Genomic DNA, 12,560 nt, shown 5'->3' with positions numbered 1-12,560 from the left:
TCGAGGCCCGAGCCAAAGCTGGGGCTGAAAAGCAGGGGCCAAAGCAGGGGCCTTCAGGACCAGAGCTTAAGGACCTGCCACCTACTGACCTGGAGCCTATGACGCAGAAGCCTACAAGGCAGAAGCCTATGAGCCTGACCACTTTGAGCCTGACTACTTCAACCCTGAAAACAAACGCTTATTGGTTCTAAGGACTCTAAATTGCTTTTGATGGAATTAAATGCCTTCTTAGAGATGCATGAACTATCCTCCTGGTAGATACTGTGGAGTTCTGGGTTTTTCATTTAGCAACTTCTGTATTTCCCCATCATTTTCATCCAACCAGTTTTGTTGTTTGCGAGTGTTCTGACCCCGATGAGCAAATGCAGTGCTGTACACCAACTCTCTGAAAGCTGTTCTCTCCTTTTCAGCTCCACTGTCACCAACTGTGTTTTGGCTCAACTTTCACTCCAAGTTAGCAACAAACTGACAGAGAAGAGTTCTAATTTACCGACATTAATTCTTCTGGTAGTCATTTTGCCTTGGGGTCACAACTTTTGTTGAATGCCAATATTTAGTTTCTATAGGATGTCTATGTCAGCACTGGTCCTCTTCAAAATGGAATTGGTACTACAGAGTAAATCTAATCAGTCCAGCAATCTGCACCACACATTGCCAATCACTCACTTCCTGTCTGTCTCTTCTTACAATCACATAGTCTACTAAATTCCAATGTTGCTATGAGGGTGCATCCACAAAGTTTTATTGCTTTTAGGTAAACTGAGACAATGCTGATGATAAGGTAATGAAATCAACATCTTCAGTAGTAAGTGACCACTGCTGTAGCTATTTCCAACTCTATTTCTCCCTAAGACTTGTGTCATGAATGCTGTAGAGAAATTCACTTACCTTGGGAATATTACTTTCCAGGGATATACACACTGATAATGAGGTTGACAGTACTCCTTACAAGAGCTAGCTCAGTGTTTGGGAGACTGGGAAGGAAAGTGCTGACCTTATTTTGATCTTCTTCAAGAATGGAAGGACAACAAAAACAGAAAGGGCTCTGCAATAAAGTCAATCAGCAGCTCATGCACATTTGCATAAGTGTTAAAGCAGAAGGAAATCAACATTCTATCAACATCTATGGAACCTACCAAGTCTTCCAAAGAGATGGAGATGTGGTGGAACGTGTGCTTCGTTGGTATTAGTCAGCACACAAAGTACTTAATCTGAGCTCAAAGAAGAAAGGATATAGCTCTCCCAGAGAAATGAAGGGCATCTCACATTTTATCTGAGTTCCTCCATCCCAGGAAAGCCTTTCTCTGGTAGTCTTTTTTCAATTTTAAGAAATATCTCTTAATGACCTACTCTCACCTGAGTACTACTAGGCATGAAAAAGTGGACTTCTGAAAGACTCTGCTTCTAATTGATGCCATTACCAACCTTCATCCGAGATGACCATGAATGAAGACTATTGCCTATCTTCTGACAAAGCTGTTGGACTCAATATGAATTATGAAACATTTTGGACCAAGAAACTAAAGTGGACAGTATTGCCCAGTTAGGTATGTTGGTTTTCAGGGATTTGTTGTTTTTGTTTTTTTCTTTACAGAGGTAGGAAGGGGAAAATGAATGAGAGAAGGGAATTTTGTTCATTGATAAAAATAAAATGAAATCTATCAAAATAAGGAGTTTCCCTAAATGTTGATTCATTTCAGTAGGTTCTAAGATGGCTAGACTCAGAAACCAGAAGAAATTAGGACTAGAACTTCTGTTTTCTCTCCTTTCCTCTCTCCTGTTTTTTTTTTTATTATTATTCACAAACAGTCTCAAAGTCAGAGTCTCTATAATTAAAAATAATGATAACAATAAATTAATCTGACCAATTCATTCTGGCTCCCACATTACTTTAAATTTCTTTAAATTTTATGCCTTCATATACTATATTACTTAAAAGAATATAAGCTTCTTGAGATCAAGGACTGCTTTATTTTTGCTTCTGTATCCTCAGTGCATAGCAAGTAATATTTAATCAACTCGTGATTGCTTACCTAATCACATTTAAGGAGTGTAAGGGGGCAAAATCCTGCCCTTCAAAATATATCTGTAACATGTTTGATAATGATTGACCTGGTAGATTAGCAACCTCATCACATAATTCAACAATCACTAAAGTCCATGACCATTAAGATATAGATGAACTTGCTACATTTGAGTGGACATCAGTAGTAACAGGATCATTATACCCAGATACAGTTGTCTTAGATAAAAGGATGAGTAATTGACTCCAGCTTCAAATAGCACATATCTTTGCCTCAAAAGATCTAATGAATGGTAGGAGCATTGCCTTAGATAATGAAGTATGACAATTCACACATACTGACCTCCAAAACATATTGCATATTGTGACCCAGGTAATAGCTCATTCAGTAAATTCAATAGGACATGCACTGCTACTATGAGATCTTGACATCTGTATTCAAGCCAATGATCAATGATCATGGAGAGACAGAGAGAGACAGAGAGAGGGAGAGAGAGAGAGAGAGAGAGAGAGAGAGAGAGAGAGAGAGAGAGAGAGAGAGAGAAGAGAGAGAGAGAGATTGATGATTGAAGCAAATGTGAAGACTTGGAGACAGAATCCCAGGGTTTTCATTAATCATGGAGGTTATTCCATCAAGTTTAGGAACTCAAAGTAACTACAAGACTGCATGTAACTTTCCCGATGAAGACAGGGATCTTTGAAAATATAGTTTGGAAATGTAGGGAGAAACTGTAACTGGCTACTGCATTATTATCTTAGTCTAAGAAGGCCTGAAGTGATCCCAAATACTTCAAAGAGTCATGCCAATTTGTCTGGTCAAGTTCTTGAAGCATCAGAGTTATTAATTAGTGAATTAAATGGTTTTCTACATAGAAGAGAGAATTATAAGCATCACAGGCATAGACAATAACTCAAAAATATCCACACATCTTCCAACCAAGTCTAATTGTTTATAACTTGTTTTCTCAGAGGCATCTCAGTTTTCTTAAAATACAAGTACTCAAAAGTTGTATAAGTTAAAGGCATAGGTATGTATCAGAATTCTGCGAGCGAGGAGGGTGTAGAAGTATGTCAGAGAAAAAGAAAGGACATAGTAGAAAGGTGATTATATGGGGAGGTAGGAAGGTATCCCTATTTCACTTTTAATTAAGACTGAACTTGCTTAGAACTGTTTTCTTAAGGTTAAAACAAAGTAATTTGGAGCAATGGAAAACTAGATTAATAGAATGAACAAACAGTTTTAAAAATGCTTGTGGAGAAAGACTAAAAATGTGAACTATGGCAGTTAGTTTGAAGACATGAAAGTTTGAAGTCTGTTTTAATTGTCTTTAAAAATTCAGAAGCTTTTATATTATTCTTATTAAGACAAGTTATTGAGGGAGAATGTTTCTTTTCTCGATTTAGAAACTGCTTGAGAAACATGATCTCCAAATATAGAACTGAACTTTTAACTTTTTTGACTTCTCCAGATACCTGGGAAACTAGTTGAAAAATCAAACAAAATGGATTTCAAATTTGGCTTCTAAGACTACTTTTAAAAATCTAGGCCATTGTCCTTTAAAAAAGTCAATGAAACTCTCCCATGAGCTTCATGGGAGGATAGTGGTCTGGGTGAAAGCATTAGCAGAGATTAAACATTCAATTGTTAAGAAAGTCAGAAGATTAAAAGCTATGTGTAATCTCTTGCCTGAAATTTGAGTTGTAAGTATAAAAATATCCTTTTGTTTTATGTTCTTTTAAAGGAGTCATATATACTTGTAAGTCATTAAGGCACTGATAAGATATTTTCTACATAGGAACAACTAATAGTAAAACATTTATTGTTATTTATTATTGAAAAAAATTAATGAAAACCATGCAGTAGGTTCAGTGGGGGCTATTCAGAATCTAGGGGGTAAATGTCATCTTGGCTCAGCATGCTGACAATCTAAGAGGCAAATAAGAAAACAAAAGGCCAGGAAGAAAATAATATGTTCAAATCACAGCCTTGCACTTAGAGAAAAATAATAAGTTTAGTCACAAATGAATCATCTTTGAAAAACACCAGAGGTTAACATAAAACAAATACACTATGCTTCATTTTTTAAGAATATACTTGACATTCAAAATTCTTTCTGAAAATTTAGCTTCAAAAATAATAATAATCTAAAATTCTACTGGGAGTTAATTTTATGTTTATGTGACTAATTTTACAATAACCTAAAATGCTGATGATCAGAAATATATGTTAAAAATTTCAGCTGGTAACAAGGTTTTTAATACCTAGCTTCTAAAGTGAGTTCATATAAAAGGGGTGACATGCTGTACTAATTGAGACTTATAATATTATCAGAAATGTTCAGGTCAGAGTCAATCCCAAGGCAAATTGTGAAGCTGGAAAAGCTTATCTTTCACATTTTCACCCCATTCTCTCACTTTCACACACCCTTTGACTGTACTATCACCACCAGGTGCCTATTCTGGACTCCATTTCCACTGATTCCTGTTCCTTCTTAGAAACTCAAATTCCTAACCCCTCTCCCCCTCACACCAGCCCCCCCCCCCCCACACACATACACGTATACATTATCTTCATATATTAGTTGACAATGCCTCTAGGATAATTCCTTCATGGATAGTCTCATTTTTAATACTGCAATAAGCCTTATTCTTTTACAAATATTCTCCTTTTATATTGATTACTTAGGGGAAATTTCACTTTAAAGACAACCACGTGAATCACAATTTACCAATTAATGAATAATTAACTCAATTAGAAAGCATTTTTGCAAATATAGTTTAGTTTAATAATCGTATAAGAGTATCTGACAAATCCAAGTCAGGTAAAGATTACATACATAATGAACAATAAATGAAGATAAGCATCATAAAATATGAATATGAATAAAATATCTGTTAAGTAGTTGCTGTACAAACATTGTCATAAGCATTGGGCATGCAAATACAGAAATGAAAGAACATGATTTCAAGAAGATCCTATGTGGAAGATACATGTACATGGATATAAAACTAAAGGATTTAACCTTTAGGGAAATACTTAAGTTAAAACTGAATAGAGTGATACTTTCTCATAAGCCATAACTTTTTGTTCTTGTTAGTGGGTACAAATATTTATTAATGTGTACTTGAGTGTTCCAGTCATAAGAAAGAATTCATTCTAAGACAGAAAGATCCTCTAAGACAAATTTAAAAAGAGAATTCATTTCAATCCTATTTACAAGCCAAGTTTAAGGAACAGAATACCCAGTTTCCTTCAAACAAACCAATTTCATTGTTTATCAGTTTTATATTCCTTTTCCAAATTTCAGTACACATACATATCACTGGTGTGAATCCTTCTTCCAATTATAGTGCCCATTCCATGCAATTCCCTTGAAATGGCCATGCGGTAAAATAGCAGGATCTCTTCTGAATTTCTCTTCTTGTATCTACAGAAGAAATAATGAATGATTTGAGGACAAAGCTAAAATGTGCATCACTGAAAGGGACAATTTGACTACACTCTTTTAGATTTGGAATTGAAAACCATAGGCAACTTGTGTAGCAATCATTTCGCTGGTTTCTCTTCATTAATTCTGGCTAGAGCCTTATCCCACAGTTTTAGAATGAAGTTAAATTTGTCATAACTATCCATAACTACTATTAGTGAGATCATGATCTTACATAAGTTTTATTCCCCTACCACTCTAATCAAGTAGTCGAGGGTGTATGGTTAAATAGGTGGGAGTCCCATAATTCAAGTCAATCAATAAGTATTCAGTAAGTGTTAATTACACAACGGGGAGATACAAATGTAACAGTTTTTGATGATGATATGACGTTTGACTTAAAAAACTCCAAAGAGTCAACTAGAATCAATTGAAATAATTGATTACTTCACCAAACTTGCATTAGACATTATAAATCCACACGAATGATTAGAATTTTCCATGTAAAGCCAATTAAACCTAGCAAGGAAAGAAAGAGGAATTTCATTTAAAGCAACTACGTAACATATAAAACATTTATGATTCTGCCTGCCTAGCTTCCATATAAGAACTATATAAAAACAAAAATAAATTAATGTTTGAGGAAATATAATCCTAAGTAATTTGAAAAAATAATTGCTTAGGAATAGAACGTGTCAATATATTAATTTACTTATACATTCTCATACCAATCAAAAAACCAAAGGATATCTTTATAGAATTAGAAAAATATTAATGACATTAATAGTAAGGGAAAAAAGAAAAAGAAGTTCAAGGGAAATAATTAAAAGAAGCATTAACAAAGGATGCCTAACAATATCAGCTATTAAACTAGAAGTAGTAAATCTCAAAACAATTTGATACTCATTAAAAATGAATCATACACTGGAATACAGTTGGCACAACCTACAGTTAAAAATGTATAGATATTTAGTATTTGTAAACTTAGTATTTAATAAACACAAAGATGTAAGCTACTGAGATTAAAAACTCACTATTGGAAAACTAGACTGAATTCTAGAAGAATTCAGATTTAGACCAACATCTCACAACCAATACCAAGATAAAGTCTAAATGGCTTTGTGATTGAAATATAAAAAGCAACATAGAAAACTATGGACAGTATTATCTATTCGTTGCTGTTTTTTTCAGTCATATCTTACTCATCATGACCCCATTTAGGCAAAGATAAGGTAGTGGTTTGCCATTTATTTCTCCAGCTCTTTTTACAGACAAGGCAAACAGGATTATGCAACTTGTCTAAGGTAATACAGCTAATAAGTATCTGAGGCCAGACTTGAACTTATGAAGGTGAGTCTTGACTCCAGACCTGGATGACCCATTACATCTACAGACAGAAGAAAAGTCCGTGACCAAACAATAGAAAGAATGAATGATAGGGAATAAAAGAGCATTTTGGGCACATATTAAAAGAAAGACTAATGAATTAAAAACAATATATTTCTAAAAATGAGTCCAATAACACTAAGCAGAAAAAAGAAACAACTGGGAAAAAACTCTGATACAAGTTTCTATGATAATGGTCTAAATTCAAAACTCTATAAGGAACTGATTCAAATGTGTAAGAGTAATAGCTATTCTCTCACTAGATAAATGCCATAAGAATAAAAATAGGCAGCTCTCAAGGGGAGAAAATAAACAAAACAACGCAGGCTTCCATGGTTGTAAGTTATGGGAAAAATATATTCACATCTCCAAAGAAGGGATTTGTTTTACTTGACTATGTATACTTGTCACAAGGATTTTGTTTTTCTTTTATTTTTTTTTTTTATCCATTGATGTGGCATCAGTGGGGAAAAAAAAATTTTTTTTCATTAAAAATAGAGATGTTGTGGAGCCAAGATGGCAGAGTAGAAAGACGCAAATACACATAGCTCCAAACCCACAACCCATACAACATCTGTATAAAGTAACTCACTGCGAATTCTGGAGCAGTGAGGCCACAGAACAGTGGAACGAAGGAGATTTCTGTTCCAGAGGGACCTGCAAACCTCTCGCAAAAGGTCCATCACGCTGCAGACGCGGAGCCCAGCCCAGACCTGCCATGGCCACGGCACCGAGAGGTACAGATCCGAGCAGGCTTCAGGGACGGGATCTCCAGCGGCCGCACAAGTCCCTCCACCCACAGGTGACAGGGGTCAGTGAGAGAGTCTCTTTGGCAGATCGAGAGGGGAGTGGGGTGCCCCCATAACTCAGGCCCCCTCGGGAGGAAGAAGCTGAGAGGCAGCGGCAGATCAGGGTTCCCCAAGCAGGCAGGAGCCTGGATCCATTGTTGAAGTTCTGTGCATAAACCCCCTGAGGTAACTGAGCCTGAGAGGCAGCCCTGCCCCAACCTCAGCACCTGAACTTAATCTCACACTAAATAGCAGCCCTGCCCCCGCAAAAAGCCCTAAGGCTGGAAGCAGCATTTGAATCTCAGACCACAAGCACTGGCTGGGAGGATCAGGAGGTGAGGTGGGTGTGAGGAGAATATTCAGAGGTCAAGTCACTGGCTGGGAAAATGCCCAGAAAAGGGAAAAGAAATAAGACTATAGAAGGTTACTTTCTTGGTGAACAGGCATTTCCTCCCTTCCTTTCTGATGAGGAAGAACAATGCTTACCGTCAGGCAAAGACACAGAAGTCACGGCTTCTATATCCCAGCCCACTCAATGGGCTCAGGCCATGGAAGAGCTCAAAAAGAATTTTGAAAATCAAGTTAGAGAGGTGGAGGAAAAACTGGGAAGAGAAATGAGAGACATGAAGTCAAAGCATGAACAGCAGGTCAGCACCCTGCTAAAGGAGACCCAAAAAAATGTTGAAGAAAATAACACCTTGAAAAATAGGCTAATTCAATTGGCAAAAGAGGTTCAAGAAGCCAATGAGGAGAAGAATGCTTTCAAAAGCAGAATTAGCCAGATGGAAAAGGAGATTCAAAAGCTCACTGAAGAAAATAGTTCTTTCAAAATTAGAATGGCACAGATGGAGGCTAATGACTTTATGAGAAAACAAGAAATCACAAAACAAAACCAAAAGAATGGAAAAATGGAAGATAATGTGAAATAACTCATTGGAAAAACAACTGACCTGGAAAATAGATCCAGGAGAGACAATTTAAAAATTATGGGACTACCTGAAAGCGATGATACAAAAAAGAGCCTAGACATAATCTTTCATGAAATTATCAAGGAAAACTGCCCTGAGATTCTAGAACCAGAGGGCAAAATAAATATTCAAGGAATCCACAGAACAGGAATCCACCTGAAAGAGATCCAAAAAGAGAAACTCCTAGGAACATTGTGGCCAAATTCCAGAGTTCCCAGGTCAAGGAGAAAATATTGCAAGCATCTAGAAAGAAACAATTCAAGTATTGTGGAAATACAATCAGGATAACACAAGATCTAGCAGCCTCTACATTAAGGGATTGAAGGGCATGGAATACGATATTCCAGAAGCCAAAGGAACTAGGACAAAAACCAAGAATCACCTACCCAGCAAAACTGAGTATAATACTTCAGGGGAAAAATTGGTCTTTCAATGAAATAGAGGACTTTCAAGCATTCTTGACGAAAAGACCAGGGCTGAAAAGAAAATTTGACTTTCAAACACAAGAATGAAGAGAACCATGAAAAGGTGAACAGCAAAGAGAAGTCATAAGGGACTTACTAAAATTGAGCTGTTTACATTTCTTCATGGAAAGACAATATTTGTAACTCTTGAAACTTTTCAGTATCTGAGTACTGGGTGGGATTACACACACACACATGCATACACGTACACACACATAGAGACAGAATGCACAGAGTGAATTGAAGAGGATAGGATCATATCTTAAAAAAATGAAATCAAGCAATGAGAGAGAAACATATTGGGAGGAGAAAGGGAGAAATTGAATGGGGCAAATTATCTCTCATAAAAGAGGCAAGCAAAAGACTTATTAGTGGAGGGGTAAAGAGGGGAGGTGAGAGAAAAACATGAAGCTTACTCTCATCACATTCCACTAAAGGAAGGAATAAAATGCACACTCATTTTGGTATGAAAACCTATCTTACAATACAGGAAAGTGGGGGTTAAGGGGATAAGCAGGGTGGGGGGAATGATGGAAGGGAGGGCATGGGGAGGAGAGTGCAATTCGAGGTTGACACTCATGGGGAGGGACAGGATCAAAAGAGAATAGAAGTAATGGGGGACAGGATAGGATGGAGGGAAATATGGTTAGACTTATACAACACAACTATTATGGAAGTCATTTGCAAAACTACACAGATTTGGCCTATATTGAATTGCTTGCCTTCCAAAGGGAATGGGTGGGGAGGGAGGGAGGTAAAGAAGTTGGAACTCAAAGTGTTAGGAACAACTGTCAAGTAATGTTCTTGCCATTAGGAAATAAGAAATACAGGTAAAGGGGTACAGAAAGTTATCTGGCCCTATAGGACAAAAGAGAAGATGGAGACAAGGGCAGAGAGGGATGATAGAAGAGAGAGCAGATTGGTCATAGGGGCAATTAGAATCCTTGGTGTTTGGGGGGGGGGGAATAAAAGGGGAGAAAATTTGGAACCCAAAATTTTGTTAAAATGAATGTCAAATAAATAAATAAAAATAAAAAAATAGTCATGCTCAAGATTTAAGAGTTTTGCCACTTATGTATGCTACACAAGTCTGAAGAGGCAACTGTAGGTAAGATTACATATCGAATAGTCTAAAAATCTATGGCTCTGCTTCTGTGGTATAGTTTTCCTATTATTTTCTTGGTTTCCTTATGTTAAAATTTTCTTGCTGTTCTTCCATTCTCCATGGTCGTTACCAATCTCTCTGTGTTTTTCCGTCTTAGCCCCAGTTCTCCTGCTCCTGCTGCTGCACCCTGGACTCTGGACCCTGCCATGGCTGCCACCACTATGCCTTCTGAAGCCTACTGGAAGGAAGCACCACTTGTGGCCTGACACCCTGTGACCACACTTGTGTCCAACAACTCCTCCAAAACAAATGTGACCTGTGCTCTTGCACATGCCAGGGAGCTCCACACCTAGGAGAGACAAGGCCTTTGCCAAATTCCTGACAGATGAAATTAAAGAGAGGAAAATCCAGAAAAGCATATCCTTCCCCAACATGCCTGGGGATTGGGAACTTGGTGTTCAACGTACAGAAGCCAAGTAAGTCTAGAGATCAACTGGTGAGATGATTACAGTCACATTCAATATTAACAAGAGTAACCCACTGACATTTGACAATGTGCCACCACAGCAAGAGAAACCCCAAGAACAGCAAGAGTCTGAACTTATGTCAGCCCAGAATTTCATAGTGGGTGATGTAAAGGATGATACAAAGAAGGCCTCAGTGTTAGACTGCCACCATTCAGAAGACAGGAGAGAGAGGATGAGAGTGACATTTTCTCCATCTGGAAAGTTACCTTTCAGCCCACCAACAAATCGCACTTGAAGGCTTCAAACTACACACTCAACACACATTCCCTGGACTGGGTCCTGTAAAACCACTTGATGGACTTCCTGACTGATCTTGGTGTTAAGGCATGATTGAATTTTGTTTCCACAGAAATTATAATTCACACTGGTGGCTAATGTCAGAGACAACATTTCTCAGAGAGCACAGTGAGGGATGTTGGCCACATGAAAATCAGCAAATCTACTATTTTTCTTTGTTCTGAGATCTTTTCCTGTATGTCAAAAGAACTGCCAAGCCAGGTCTCATTCACAAAGGATTTGGATAAAGTCCATTAGCCCAGACTAGGTCTTAGTTAATGAGACTTTTAGAATCTTCAGACTCATGCTTTTGTCATTTCTTTTAGCAACTGGTGAAAAAAAAAAACCCTTTCTCATACTCTCTTATGCAGACAAACAGGGAGGAGATTTAAGAGTATTTTTTTTTGGCTTGACATTTCCTTTATTAAATAAAGAATAAAGTAAATGAAGATGAGAAGGGAAATGGGGGAGGCTGAAATGTGGAAATGAAAAGATGTAATCCAGGGGTGGAATTTAGTGAACCTCAGAATGCTAACCAAATGCAAGACATCCATCATTAGTCAAAGAATTACAAATTTAGAGATGGAAGAGGCCTTATAGTTCATCTATTTTAGTCTTTTCCTCTTACAAATGGGAAAAAAACTTGGGCAAGAGAAATCAAATAATCAGCCCAGTCACCCAAGCGATAAGTTGAAATAATCAGAATTTGAACCCTCTCCTTTTAAGTCCTAGCTAATATTCTTTCCCTTGTATCATGCAGCTTCTAAGGTCAGCTACTCAATTTTCTTTCCACTACTCATCTTTCCAATTTCATTTTGTTATGCTTTAATGTCTCCATCCCATTATCAGCAATTTAAATCTATTTGCTATCCCCTACCCCAGATTTACTTTTGGCTCTTGAATTTTCATTCCCTCTTTTGGAATATTCTGTACTGCTTTCTTTGTTTAATATGTTCATCACTTCCTTCAGAATCCATATCACAACTCACTTTCTCTGTGAAATATTTTCTCATTACAAACAATACTGTTCATCTTGCTAGTCAGTACTCCTCAAAATTTCTATATCCAATTTGAACTACAGTGCAAGACCCTATAATTTCTGTGGTGTGGGTTTTATCTTTGCTGAAACAGATCAGCAATTCCTCTGTGACTGAATAAAAACAATCTTTGAAAGTTGTTATGACCACAAAAGGGATGAAAAACACAGTACTCAAATTTTAGACATGAAAGGTAATAGGTTTTGGAAGAATTACACCTCCATCCTCAAACCAAATATTTTATTTATTTATTTATTTGTTTATTTTTTAATTTTTTTTATTTTTTTATTTTTAAATGTTTAACAATCACTGCCATACAATTGTGATTTTATCCCCCCCACCTACCCCCACTCCCCCCTCCCTCCCCACGACTGCATACAATTCTGTATAGATTTTACATATACTTTCCTATTGAGTATATTTTCACTATAGTCATGCTATGTAGTCAGACTAAGATAAATGAAAGAAATCGTATAACAAATCAGAACATGATACACAAACACATACACATACACAAACATGATCTGTTACATTATGTGAGTGACTTCCAAATTTCTC

At 37.0% G+C, this 12,560-nt stretch overlaps 1 pseudogene; it reads left to right on the top strand.

Annotated features, from left to right (window-relative positions):
• Positions 1-1,016: 1,016 nt before the first annotated feature.
• Positions 1,017-11,019, top strand: LOC140502341 (complement component 1 Q subcomponent-binding protein, mitochondrial pseudogene; annotated as a pseudogene).
• The last annotated feature ends 1,541 nt before the right edge of the window (positions 11,020-12,560 follow it).

Source organism: Notamacropus eugenii, chromosome 4 (assembly GCF_028372415.1).
Source record: "Notamacropus eugenii isolate mMacEug1 chromosome 4, mMacEug1.pri_v2, whole genome shotgun sequence".
Lineage (NCBI taxonomy): Eukaryota > Metazoa > Chordata > Mammalia > Diprotodontia > Macropodidae > Notamacropus > Notamacropus eugenii.
This window is presented reverse-complemented; position numbering and strand designations above follow the sequence as displayed.